Raw genomic sequence first — 12,560 nt, forward strand, 5'->3', positions numbered from 1 at the left:
TTGCTGCAGACAGTGTCAGTTGCTTAATAGGCCTGAGTCTGTCTCCTCCGAGTTCCTTCCTGACTTTGATCAAGGCCATTTGAGATCATCACAAAGGGGCTACTTACAATGCTCAGTCAAGTATTAACCCTCTCAGACACATACGCAAATAATTCTCATCTCAAGCAGGAGATAAAATCCTAACCTCTTGGAGCTAGATGGGAGCCAGTCAGGAAGAACGATTTAACCTCGTCCACCTACCTGGTGCAGGAATATCTGTTCTACGACCGTCTAGCTTTCAGTGACTCCACTGCATGGTCCTTGTGGAGACAGAGCCAGTGATCCCCTGTCCCGTGAATGAATTAAAAAAATCACACAGCAGCAATTCGCCAAGACTCCTCAGACACCCCCTTCCAAACCTGCCACTTTTAGCATTAAGAAGTTAAAACTCACACAACACCGGGTCATTGTCCAACAAGTTTATTTGAAAGCACTAGCTTTTGAAGCGTTGCTCCTTCATCAGGTAGCTATCTGGTGAAGGAGCAGCGCTCCGAAAGCTAGTGCTTCCAAATAAACCTGTTGGATTATAACCTGGTGTTGTGTGATTTTTAGCTTTGTCCACCCCAGTCCAACACTGGCTCCTCCACATCACAGCTACCATCTAGAATGACAGGGGCAGCAGATTCAAGGGAAAGGCACCACTTCCTCCCTGAGCCACACTCCCTTCTGATGTGCAAACCTATTCCCTTCACTTCACTGTCGCTGGGTCACAATCCTGGAATACCCTCCGTCAGGGCATTGTGGGACTACCCACAGCACATGGACTGCAGCGGTTCAACAAGGCAGCTCACCCCCAACTTTATCTGGGGATTTATAGGGATGAGTCATACTGGCTGCCCAAAGTCAAGTTGAAATAAGAGGGATTTTTTCAAAGAGAAATCTGGTCTCTCTATTTAGTTGCTTATTTGTTCAGCCCACTTCAAAGCAAAGAGGGTTTCTTTGCAAGCTAGCTGCCTCCTGCTGTGACAAAGCTTAGGCCTGTCCAGAAAACACAGCTTTGACACAATAAACCAGCCTTTCTAAAGCTCCAGTGAGTCACTTACTGATACGTTTGATGCATTGGGCAGGATGTGGCCTGTGAAACTGAAGGCGATGCATTTCTGCATCTTTTAACCGCACTATCTGCCAGGCTTATTAATGACAGCAATGTAAATGTGAGCAGAGATTCTCTTGTAGACAAGACCTTAGAAAGTCCAATTCAATAATAATCTAAATCTATTGATGTTCGCTGCAGTCTCACCCCGAATCTTTCACATTGAAAGGTTTTGCCGGGATGGTGATCAGGCTGTGTCCCTGTCGACACATGAATTGAGCCCCATAACACACGATAAGAAGAAGCAACATTCCGCCACTGTGCAGAGCTGTCTCTCTGGTTGTTCTCCCCAAACCACCCCACATTGGGTACAGAAGTACCCCCCACTCATTTACAATGCAGCTTGCTCCCTCCAGTAGCTTAAACTGTCTGACCAACTCCTCGTTCTCTGAGAGTCACATTGCACGGGCTGCATCCAGGGGGTTTGCCATTTTGGATTGGATTGGATACCGCCTGGAGGGACCGATTCAGAGAGAGTGCCAGCGCCCGCTGCAAACAAGTAGCATTGGTCTGAGTTTGGCTGATGATTTTCTATCCTTCTATCATTCTGCCATCTAGTCATTTCCTTCCTCCTCTGCTTTCTCCGTGCCTTTCCTGACCATAAGATGTCAGAGCAGAAGAACATTTGGCCCATCGAGTCTGCTCCACCCCCTCCATCATGGCTGACATGTTTCTCAACCCCATTCTCCTGCCTTCTACCCCCCCTCCCCCCAATATCCTTTGATTCCCCTTACTAATCAATAACCTATCCTTCTCTGTCTTAAACACAATCACTTGACCTCCACAGCCCTCTGTGGCAATGCGTCCCACAGATTCATAACCCTCTGGTTGAAGAAATTCCTCCTCATCTCAGTTTTAAAAGGGTCGTCCCTTCACTCTGTGCCCTTGGATCCTAGTCTCTCCTTCGAATGGAGACGTCTTCTCCAGGTCCACTCTATCCAGGCCTCTCAGTATTCTAGGCTGAAAATGTGTTGCCGGAAAAGCGCAGCAGGTCAGGCAGCATCCAAGGAGCAGGAGAATCGACGTTTCGGGCATGAGCCCTTCTTCAGGGCCTCTACTGTTCTTCATCCACAGAAAAATCCATACACTAAGCAAACAGTTCTTCCTAGCCATATCGGAACTGCGAATCCTCTCAGTATTCTGTAGGCTTCAACCAGCTCCATCAAATACAGACCCAGAATGTTCATCACCATGCTCTGGTTAGCCCCCCATGCACTAAGTCTAATCGCAGTCAACGTGTGGTCTCTCTTACAGACCACCTTGTGTGAGATAGCCCATTGGTTTCTGAGAATCATACAGTACAGAAGAGGCCTTTGGACCATCAAGTCTGCACCAACAAAAACAAAACTGCTCTAAATCTACATGAGTCCCATTTTGGCCCATTGCCTCGAATGATATGACATTTCAAGTCATCCAAGTACTTTTCAAAGGTTGTGAGGTTTCCCAGTTGGACTACCTTCCCAGGCAGCCTTGTGCCAGCAGTGAGCTCCCCACAGACCAAGTCTGTGGCCATCATTCACTCGCTCCTGATCCAGTCAAATAGTCACCACTGAGCTGGAAAACTTCCACACATGTTTGGACACACTGCGAACATTCAACTGTGGTGGATTCTGGTCTCTGCAAGCTCAGTTGGAATGGGATTTGGACCCCTTATCAAAGGAAAAGTATGCGAACATTGTAGAGAGTCCAGAGAAGGCTGACACCAGATATGGAGGGTCCGTCTTCTGAGCAGAGGTTATTTAGGTTGGGTCTGTGCTGGTTGGAATATAGAAGATTGGGAGGTGAACTCTCTGAAATGTCCAAGATTATCAAAGGACTTGACAGGGTAGATGTGGAAAGGTGGTGGGAGAGTCTAGGACCAGAGGGCATGATCTCACAGTAAGTGGTCATTTAAGATGGAGATAAGGAGGAGGTTTGTCTGTCTGAGGGTAGTGAACCTCTGGAATTCTTTACTGCAGTGGGCTGTCGAGACTGGCTCAGCAGGTATACTCAATGCTGAGACTGGCTCAGCAGGTCTATTCAATGCTGAGACTGGCTCAGCAGGTCTATTCAATGCTGAGACTGGCACAGCAGGTATACTCAATGCTGAGACAGATTTTTAATCAGTAAGAGAATCAAAAATCACGGGGAAATGGTAGGAAAGTAGACTTGAGGATTATCAGACTAGCCGATGGCAGGGCAGACTCGATGGGTTTATGCTACTGGATTAGCTTTATTGACTACCTTTATGCCATTCAGCCACAGTGCTGTCTCTCTCTGACAGAATCAACCAATTAACCCCGTTTACCTTCTTTCTCCTTTCTAGCTATTTTCCACTTAATCATAGAGATAGTCATAGAGATGTACAGCATGTAAACAGATCCGTCGGTCTAACTCATCCATGCTGACCAGATATTCTAAATTAATCTTGTCCCATTTGCCGGCATTTGGCCCATATCCTTCTAACCCCTTCCTATTCATATACCATTTAAATGCTGTAATTGTACCAGCCTTCACCACTTCCTCCGGCAGCTTATTCCATACACGCACCATCCTTGGCTAAAAAAAGGTTACTCATTAGGTCCCTTTCCCCTCTCACTTTAAACCTATGCCCTCTAGTTTTGGACTCCCCCACCCTGGGGAAAAGACCTTGGCTTTTCACTCTATCCACGCCCCTCATGGTTTTGTAAACTTCTGTAAAGGTCACCCCTCATCCTCTGACACCCCAAGGAACATAACCCGAGTGTCTTCAGCCTCTCCCTTCAAACCTGGCAGCATCTTGTAAATCTTTTCTGAACCCATTCAGAATTTTCTGGATCCATCACTGTTTTGGTATTCTATCTACCCTCGGCATCAAACGTCCTCCTTACTGGCTCCTTCATTTCTTTGATGGTGGCTATGAGCTCAAATCAGCTGGGCTGCTGTGTCACTAGTTACCATTCCACGTCTCAATCTCTTGGATGGGAATTGGGTTTTCACATTTTCTGTCCAAGTTTGTTCCCAAACTCATGTAACACTCATTCGGCTGCGTCGAACTGACTCTTTCTCCATCTGAGTACAGTGCAGGTCTCCCTCATCTGCAAGGTAAAAACAATGACTGCAGATGCTGGAAACCAGAGTCTAGATTAGAGTGGTGCTGGAAAAGCACAGCAGTTCTGTCCGTCCCTCATCTGCAATGATGCCTTTCCTGCATGATGTGAGTTGGGAGATGGAGGTTACAGAACTTGAGTATACAGAACTCATACCCCCCCCTCCTACTTTCTCGCTATGACATGTCTCGTGCTGCATTCATTGGAATAAAGCCAAATCTCAAAGTTCCAATTATTTTATTTCATTTATGGGATGGGTGCGTCGCTGGCTAGGTCGGCATTTATTGCCCATCCCTAATTGCCCAGAGGGCAGTTAAGAATCAACCGTGTTGTTGTGGGTCTGAAGTCACATGTAGGCCAGACCATGTAAGGATGGCAGTTTCCTTCCCTAAAGGGCATTAGTGAACCAGATGGGATTTTCCAACAGCCGACAATAGTTTCATGAATATCTTTAGATCCTTAATTATAGATTTTTTAAAAAAGTCAAATTCCACAATCTGCCCTGGCAGGATTTGAATCTAGATCGCCAGGACTTTGCCTGGGTTTCTAGATTAACAGTCCAGTGATAATACCATGAAGGCAATCACCTCCACTTAAAGTAGAGTTAGTCCATCTATAGAAAAGGGTCCCACCCCAGCAGTGTGCATGTGATCTGTCACCATCAGTACTGCATTTTAGAAGTTTGCAACCAATACCAGAGGAGCTGTTGCAATGCCTAAGTCCTTGAGAATTCTCATGTTCCCGCTGCTTTTGAGGGTCCAGGCATCTTGTGTGGCTGGATACTTGAGTTGAGTGCTGTTTACTACATCCATGGACGGTGCCACATTATGCAAACCTCTTCCTGAGGTGCAATGTAGAGAATGGTGCCCATTGTTTAACCAGGACCAATGGAGGGAGTACACGACAGACCTGATGAGGATGAGGATGAGGTATCCATTGCTTGGATCAGTATGCTGAGGTTCTACAGTATACTCCAGGCAGAGTGTACCACATCATCCAAGTGGGCTGTACTCCGCACTGTTGGAGTAGGTAGTGAGGGGATGTGATGGAGGCTGAGGACCAGGGAGAACATAAACAGTCTTCTGAGGAGGAGGATGAGGGCATTGAATGGGAGGAACAGCACATTCTCCATGACAGAGCACAGCAGTCTTGGGAGCTGCAAGTCAGGCCGGGCTTAATATACTGTTAAAAAGCGTGGTGCTGAAAAAGCACAGTAGGTCAGGCAGCATCTGAGGAGCAGGAGACTAGACATTTTGGGCATAAGCCTTTGGTTATCACATGCTTTCTAATAGACTCCAGCATTTTCCCTGCTATAGATTTTAGACTAATTCGGATAGGTTAGCCTCGGTTGATAATTCCCATGGTTCTCACTCCCGTAATCAGTGAGGTTACATTTGCTGGCCTCCAATTTTCCAGGACTGTTCCAGAACCTACAGAACTTTAGAAAATGACAAACAACACATCCATTATGTTCATAACTACCTCCTGTCGGATCTCACAATACAAACAATCAGATGGATTTATTAGCTTTCAGTCCCATTAATTACTCTCACACTTTTTCTTACTAATACCAATTTGCTTCAATTCCTCATTCTTAACAGACCCTTGCTTCTCTAGTATTTCCAAGAAGATATTTGTGTGGTCTTCTGTGAAGACAGAACTAAAACGATCACTTAATTACTGTGACATTTCTCTGTTCTCCATTATTAAGTGTCCAATTTCAGATTGTGATGGACCTACAATTGTCATCACTAATCCTTTTGACGCATTTATACAAACTTTTACTGTCTGTTATTTGCTCCTTAGCCTATTATAGTCTACAAGAGCAGGTCAGAGACTAGGAATACTGTGGCAAGTAACTCATCTCCTGACTCCCCAAAACCTGCCAACCATCTACAACGCACAAGTCAGGAGTGTGCTGGAACACTCCCCACTTGCCTGGATGCGTGCAGCTCCAACAACACTCAAGAAACTTGACGCCATCCATGACAAAGCAACCACTTGAATGGCACCACAAACATACACACCCTTCACCACCGGCGCTTAGTAGCAGCAGTGTGTACCATCTGCAAGATGCACTGGAGAAATTCATCAAAGATCCTCAGGTAGCACCTTCCAAACCCATGACCACTTCCATCTGGAAGGACAAGGGCAGCAGATACATGGGAACACTACCCCCTTCAAGTTCCCCTACAAGCCACTCACTATCCTGACCTGGAAATATATCACAGTTCCTTCACTGTCACTGGATCAAAATCCTGGAATTCCCTGCCTAATGGCACTGTGGACCAACCCGTAGCAGCAGTTCATGAAGGCAGCTCACCCCCCACCTAGGGATGGGCAATAAATGCTGGCCATCCAACGAAGCTCACAGCCCGCAAACAAAAAAATGGTCTATTTCATTTCATAGTCTATTGCCCCTCTTGTGCTTTCTTTACTAAATTCTAAACTGCTCCAAGTCATGAAGCTTGTTACTTTTTTCTAGATACTTTATAGACCCTCTTTGGATCTAAAGTTATCATAAAACAATCCTTAATTTCTTTTGTTAGCCGTGGTTCAGGCCACTTTTCCTGTTGCATTTTTACAATCAAAAAGAAATGTAAAACTGTCGCAATTACATGCATTTGTTCCTTAAATATCAATCAGAAGCTCCATGTTTGAATCCCATTCAGGGACTTGATGGATCAGAAAGATGTGCCAATAAAATGGGGGGGGGTTAATGGATCAATTACCAACTTCTAAATCTTTCCAACACAAGCCAATGATGGCAGGAAGATAAGGGCAGATTCCTGTTCAGCCGGGTGATAGAAAGAAATTGGAGCCTCTCCAATCACTGTCCATATCTCCAAGTTACAAGATATATAAAATGACTTGGATGTAAATATAGGAGGTATGGTTAGTAAGTTTGCAGATGACACCAAAATTAGAGGTGTAGTGGACAGTGAAGAATGTTACCACAGTGTACAATGGGACCTTGATCAGGTGGGCCAGGCAGTGGCATATGGAGTTTAATTTTGTTAAATGTGAGAAGGTAATTTAGGGCAAGACTCACACACACAGTGGTAAGACCCTGGGGAGTGTTACTGAGCAAAAAGACCTTGGAGTGCAGGTTCATAGTTCCTTGAAAGTGGAGTCCCAGATAGACAGGGTAGTGAAGGAGTTTGATATGCTTGCCTTTATTAAAAACCGAAAAACTGTAAATCAGAGACAAAAATATGATTTGGACAAAAATAGAAATTGCTGGAAAAGCTCAGCAGATCTGTGGAGAGAAATCAGAGTTAACATTTCAATAACCCTTCCTCAGAACTCAGAGATTTGCATTCGATTCTGGTCTCCCTGCTTTAGGAAGGATGTTGTGGAACGTAAAAGGGTTTAGGAAAGATTTAAAAGGATGTAGCTGTTTTCCCTGGAGCGTCGGAGGCTGAGGAGGGGACCTTATAGAAGTTAACAAAATTATGAGGGGCATGGATAGGGTAAATAGACAATATCTTTTCCCTGGAGTCGGGGAGTCCAGAACTAGAGGGCATAGGTTTAGGGTGAGAGGGGAATGATATAAAAGAGACCTAAGGAGCAACATTTTCACACAGAGGGTGGTATGGGTATGGAATGAGCTGCCAGAGGAAGTGGTGGAGGCTGGTACAATTGCAACATTTAAGAGGCATTTGGATGGGTATATGAATAGGAAGGGTTTGGAGGGATATGAGCCGGGTGCTGGCAGGTGGGACTAGATTGGGTTGGGATATCTGGTCGGCATGGACGGGTTGGACCAAAGGGTCTATTTCCATGCTGTACATCTCTATGACTCTATGAGATGGGGTTGGAGGATTTGAGCTATAGGGAGAAGCTGAATCAGCTGGGGCTGTTTTCCGTGGAGCCACGGAGGCTGAGGGGTGACCTTATAGAGGTTTACAAAATCATGAGGGGCATGGATTAGTAAATAGACAAGGTCTTTTTCCCAGGATAGGGGAGTCCAAAACTAGAGGGCATAGGTTTAAAGTGAGAGGGGAAAGATTTAAAAGGGACCGGAGGGGCAACTTTTTCACGCAGAGGGTGGTACGTGTATGGATCGAGCTGCCAGAGGAAGTGGTGGAGGCTGGTACAAATGCAACATTTAAAAGGCATCTGGATGGGCATATGAATAGGAAGGGTTTGCAGGGATATGGACCATGTGCTGGCAAATGGGATTGGATTAATTTAGGATATCTGGTCAACATGGACGAGTTGGACCAAAACTCATGCTGTGTAAGTCTATGACTCAATAGGTAAAGGTGGATGTTGCTACAGCAACTCAGACCTTTCTCAGGACCAGTTGGTTTAGTTGGCTGGTTATGGAATAATGCCAATAGTACGGGGTTCGATCCCTGCTCTTTCTGAGAATGAATTCAGAAAATTGCCTCCTTGATATTCTGGAGCGGTGAGTTCGACCTTACTATGAACAGAAAACAGAAGAAGAAACCAATTTTAGTAAAAGACCTACAGTAGTTTTTTTTTAAAATTCAACAGTAATTTGTGTCGCTTCAAGTCACTGGGGTATACAGTGGGAGGGAGGATGGCCTTCTCACATGTCTCTGAGCTTTGTGACACAGACGGAAAAAGGAAGCGATGAATGATTGTGGTTTGAAGATGAGGAACTGTCTGTCGTGCACTGAGCCAGAGGGATCCAGGTGGTCCTGGTGTCAGAAATAGAAAGTGTCATTTATAAAACGACGAGCTGTACGCCATCAACTCAAACACCCAACCCTTGGAAATTTTAACTCCAGACCTGGAAGCTGAGGAAAATCAGCCTTCTCTCTTTAAGTCAAACAAGCATCAGAACAACATGAGCATTACTAATGCATTTCCAGTCAAGTTTAATTCACAGTCCACCCCCCCCATCTCCACCCTCACCCCTATGTCCCTCCTTGAAACACTCCACTCTGCTCCTCCACACCCTTGAGGTTGACCTTGGGAATGTTCCCATCTCTTACATCTGACCAGCCTCACTAACAGGGGGTAATATCAACAATATGCATAAAGGGGCAGATCTCTCATCTGGAAGTCTGTTATAGGGTGCAGTGCTTTGGTTACAATTGGTGTTGTGTGCAACAACATACTAAACAATGAACAACAATGCAGAATATTTCAGTCCAATGAACAAAACGAATGAATTTTTTTTAGATTAGATTCCCTACAGGCCCAACAAGAACACACTTACCCTCCGAAGAGTAACCCACCCATATATATTCCTCTAACACCATGGGCAATTTAGCATGGCCAATTCACCTAACCTGCACATCTTTGGACTGTGGGAGGAAACCCACAAAGACATGAGGAGAATATGCAAACTCCACACAGGCAGTTGCTCAAGGGTGGGAATTGAACCTGGGTCCCTTGCGCTGTGAGGCAGCAGTGCTAACCACTGTGTCACCGTGCCGCCAGATTATTATATAGATTAATTCTGAGGCTAGCATTTGTTCCACACTTGGTGAATAGTTTAAGAGGTCAATAAAAAGGACAGTTAGGAGTCACCCACGCTGCTGTGGATGGGGAGTCTCAGATCGGGCAAAAGTAGGCTTCACTTGAACTGTGCTGGGGACAGTGTCCTGATGAATTAAGTTACTAGGGGCATAGAGAGGGGTTTAAGCTAATCAAAGAGAGGGGGGTGCGGGAGGTTTACAAAGCCAGAGGATCTGGAGGCATTGAAGGATAAATACTTAGATAATGACACAGATTGGGACAGGGCGAGGCACAGGGTACAAGCATAAGGGGAAAAAACAGCAAGTAGGGTCAACTGGGGAAAACATGGTAATTAGGCAAAATTAATGGCTCCTTACTTCAACGCAAATGGAAGAGAATAAATGAATTAATGGCATAAATACAATTTAATGGGTGTGATTTTGGAGCCAATACAGAGACATGGTTATTTGAAGTTTAAAGCTAGCAACTAAATGTCAAATATGATGACATGGTGGCTCAGTGGTTAGCACAGCTGCCTCACAGCACCGATGATCTGGGTTTGATTCCAGCCTTGGGTGACTGTGTAACCCCCATGTCTGCTTAGGTTTCCTCTGGACGCTCCGGATTGCTCCCACAATCCAAAGATGTGCAGGTTAGGTGGATTGGCCAAGCTATATTGCGCTGAAGCGTGCAGGCTAGATGAATTAGTCAGGCTTAATGTGAGGTTATGGGGATAGGGTTATGGCTGGGATGCTCCGAAGAGCGTCAGTGGGGACATGATGCTTTCTGCATTGTAGGGATTCTGAATATTCAGGAGTATGTGACCTTTCAAAGGAATGGTGATGTGGTAACTAGAGTAGGAGAAGATGGATTAAGTATGATAGCAAGAAATGATCTTAGATTAGATGATGTAGACTCTATTTGTAAGAAGTAGTAAGGGGAAGGAGACAATAGTAGGAGTGGTCCATAGGTCTCCAAACAGCATCTGGATGGTAGGGCAGATAATAAACCAGGCGATAATCTCGGGCAGGTTAGAAAAAGACAGTATATTCATTGTGGGTGACTTTGACCTTCATGTCAATTGCACAGTCAAATTGCTGAGGTAGCCACAGAAAAAGAATTCATAGTGTACGGTCAGAACAGCTTTGTAGAACAATTTGGTACAGTTCCAAGCAGGAATCGGGCTATTTTAGATCTGGTTTCTTCTCTCACTGGGCAGTGAATCTGTGGATTTTTTTTAACCACAGAAGATTGTAAAGGTTGAGTCATTAAGGCAAAAGTGAGAACTGCGGATGCTGGAAATCAGAGTCTAGATTAGAGTGGTGCTGGAAAAGCACAGCAGGTCAGGCAGCATCCGAGGAGCAGGAAAATCGACATTTCGAGCAAAAGCCCTTCATCAGGAATGAAGGCAGGGAACCTCCAGGGTGGAGAGATAAATGGGAGGGGGATGGGGCTGGCGGGGGGGAAGGTAGCCAAGAACAATCAGCTCTGATGAAGGGGCAGTGCTCCAAAAGCTTGTGATTTCAAATAACCCTGTTGAACTGTAACCTGGTGTCATGTGACTTTGTCCACGCCAGTCCAACACTGGCTCCTCCACATCAAATCTGTTCAAGGCTGATAGATAGATATTTAATCAGTAAGGGAATCAAATAAAAAGCAAAAAAGTAGAATTGAGGATTACACAATTAGCCGTGATCTCTTTGGGTGGTGTAGCAGATGGTTGATGGACCGAATGGCTGATTTCTATCCCTCTGACTTAGGCTGTTATAGGCCTGGTAACGTTTCTCCCCTCAACTATGTCAGCAAACAAGATGGGGTGTTAGCACCAATCAGTGGATGACCCTTTCTAAGACTGGCTTTTGATTCGATTTAAAATTAATTGAATTTAAGCAGCTATCATGGTGGGACTTGAACTCATCACCTCAGAACTTTATCCTAGAACTGGATTAGCACTGTGCCGCCATCTCTCCCTATTAGGCTGCAGCAAGTCCCAATGTCAGGCAGAGGGCCAACCCTAGCCCAAGGCAGGACCCTGTATAAGAAGCTCCTCTGTATACATTTGGCAATGTGTCACCTCCATTTTCAGAACGTCACTTTCCCCATTGTGCTTACAGCTGCTTCCTGTAAAAGGTGCAGATACCTCAGGGTTAGAGTGACTGGGAATAGGGAGATTGGAATTTTTGCAGTGAGGTTCCCCGATTGCACTCAGCGTGCAGCTGCTTCCTTTCTTACACCGGGCTAAGAAAACACCAGTGAGCCGGGCTGAGTCAGAGCCGTGGTTAACACCACCAAAGCAATGAATAATCCCTTTGTGTTCACATAGCCACCATCCGCCACTGGATTTCCCTTCTTTCACTGAGGCTGAACCTGCATTTGTAGAGTGCCTTTCGCATTCTCCCAGAGTATTGCAGCTGAACGAAGCGCGTCTGAACTGCGGCCACTGTGGGGGCAGTTGTTTTTTTTTAATTGGCACAGCAAGATCCCACAAAGGGACAATCAGGTAAACGACCCGCCATTGCTTCAGTCATGCACGTGGAGGAATGCCTTTTGGCCAAGTTACAGCTTTTCTCCAAATGGTGTTTCAGACTATAAGGTGCGGTAGCAGAAGCAGGCCATTCAGCCCATTGAGCCTGCTATGCCATTCACTGAAATTGTGGCGATCTAATGGTCCACTTTTCTGCCTTTTCCCCATTATCCTTAACTCCCTTGACTGATTACAAATCTGTCTATTTCAGACTTGAATAGACTTTAATGACCCAGCTTTTCCAGACCTCTGTGGAAACAAGATCCATAGATTCTGAGAGAAGTAACATTCTCCCTATCTGTCTTGTGCAGTGAGATATTTTAAATCAATCTGAAAAGATGACAAGCTTCAGTTTGATATCTCATCCAAAGGTTAGCACCTCTGACAGGGCAGTACACCC

General features: G+C 45.3%; 1 protein-coding gene across 1 annotated transcript in view; it reads left to right on the forward strand.

Annotated features, from left to right (window-relative positions):
* Nucleotides 1-12,560, forward strand: part of LOC122542234 (cytohesin-3-like) — a 71,578-nt gene that overhangs the window by 16,132 nt on the left and 42,886 nt on the right. The window lies entirely within an intron of this gene.

The sequence above is a fragment of the Chiloscyllium plagiosum genome, unplaced genomic scaffold (genome assembly GCF_037043375.1).
Source record: "Chiloscyllium plagiosum isolate Xiang-an unplaced genomic scaffold, Cpla_swu_hap1 HiC_scaffold_33, whole genome shotgun sequence".
NCBI classification, from domain to species: Eukaryota; Metazoa; Chordata; class Chondrichthyes; order Orectolobiformes; family Hemiscylliidae; genus Chiloscyllium; species Chiloscyllium plagiosum.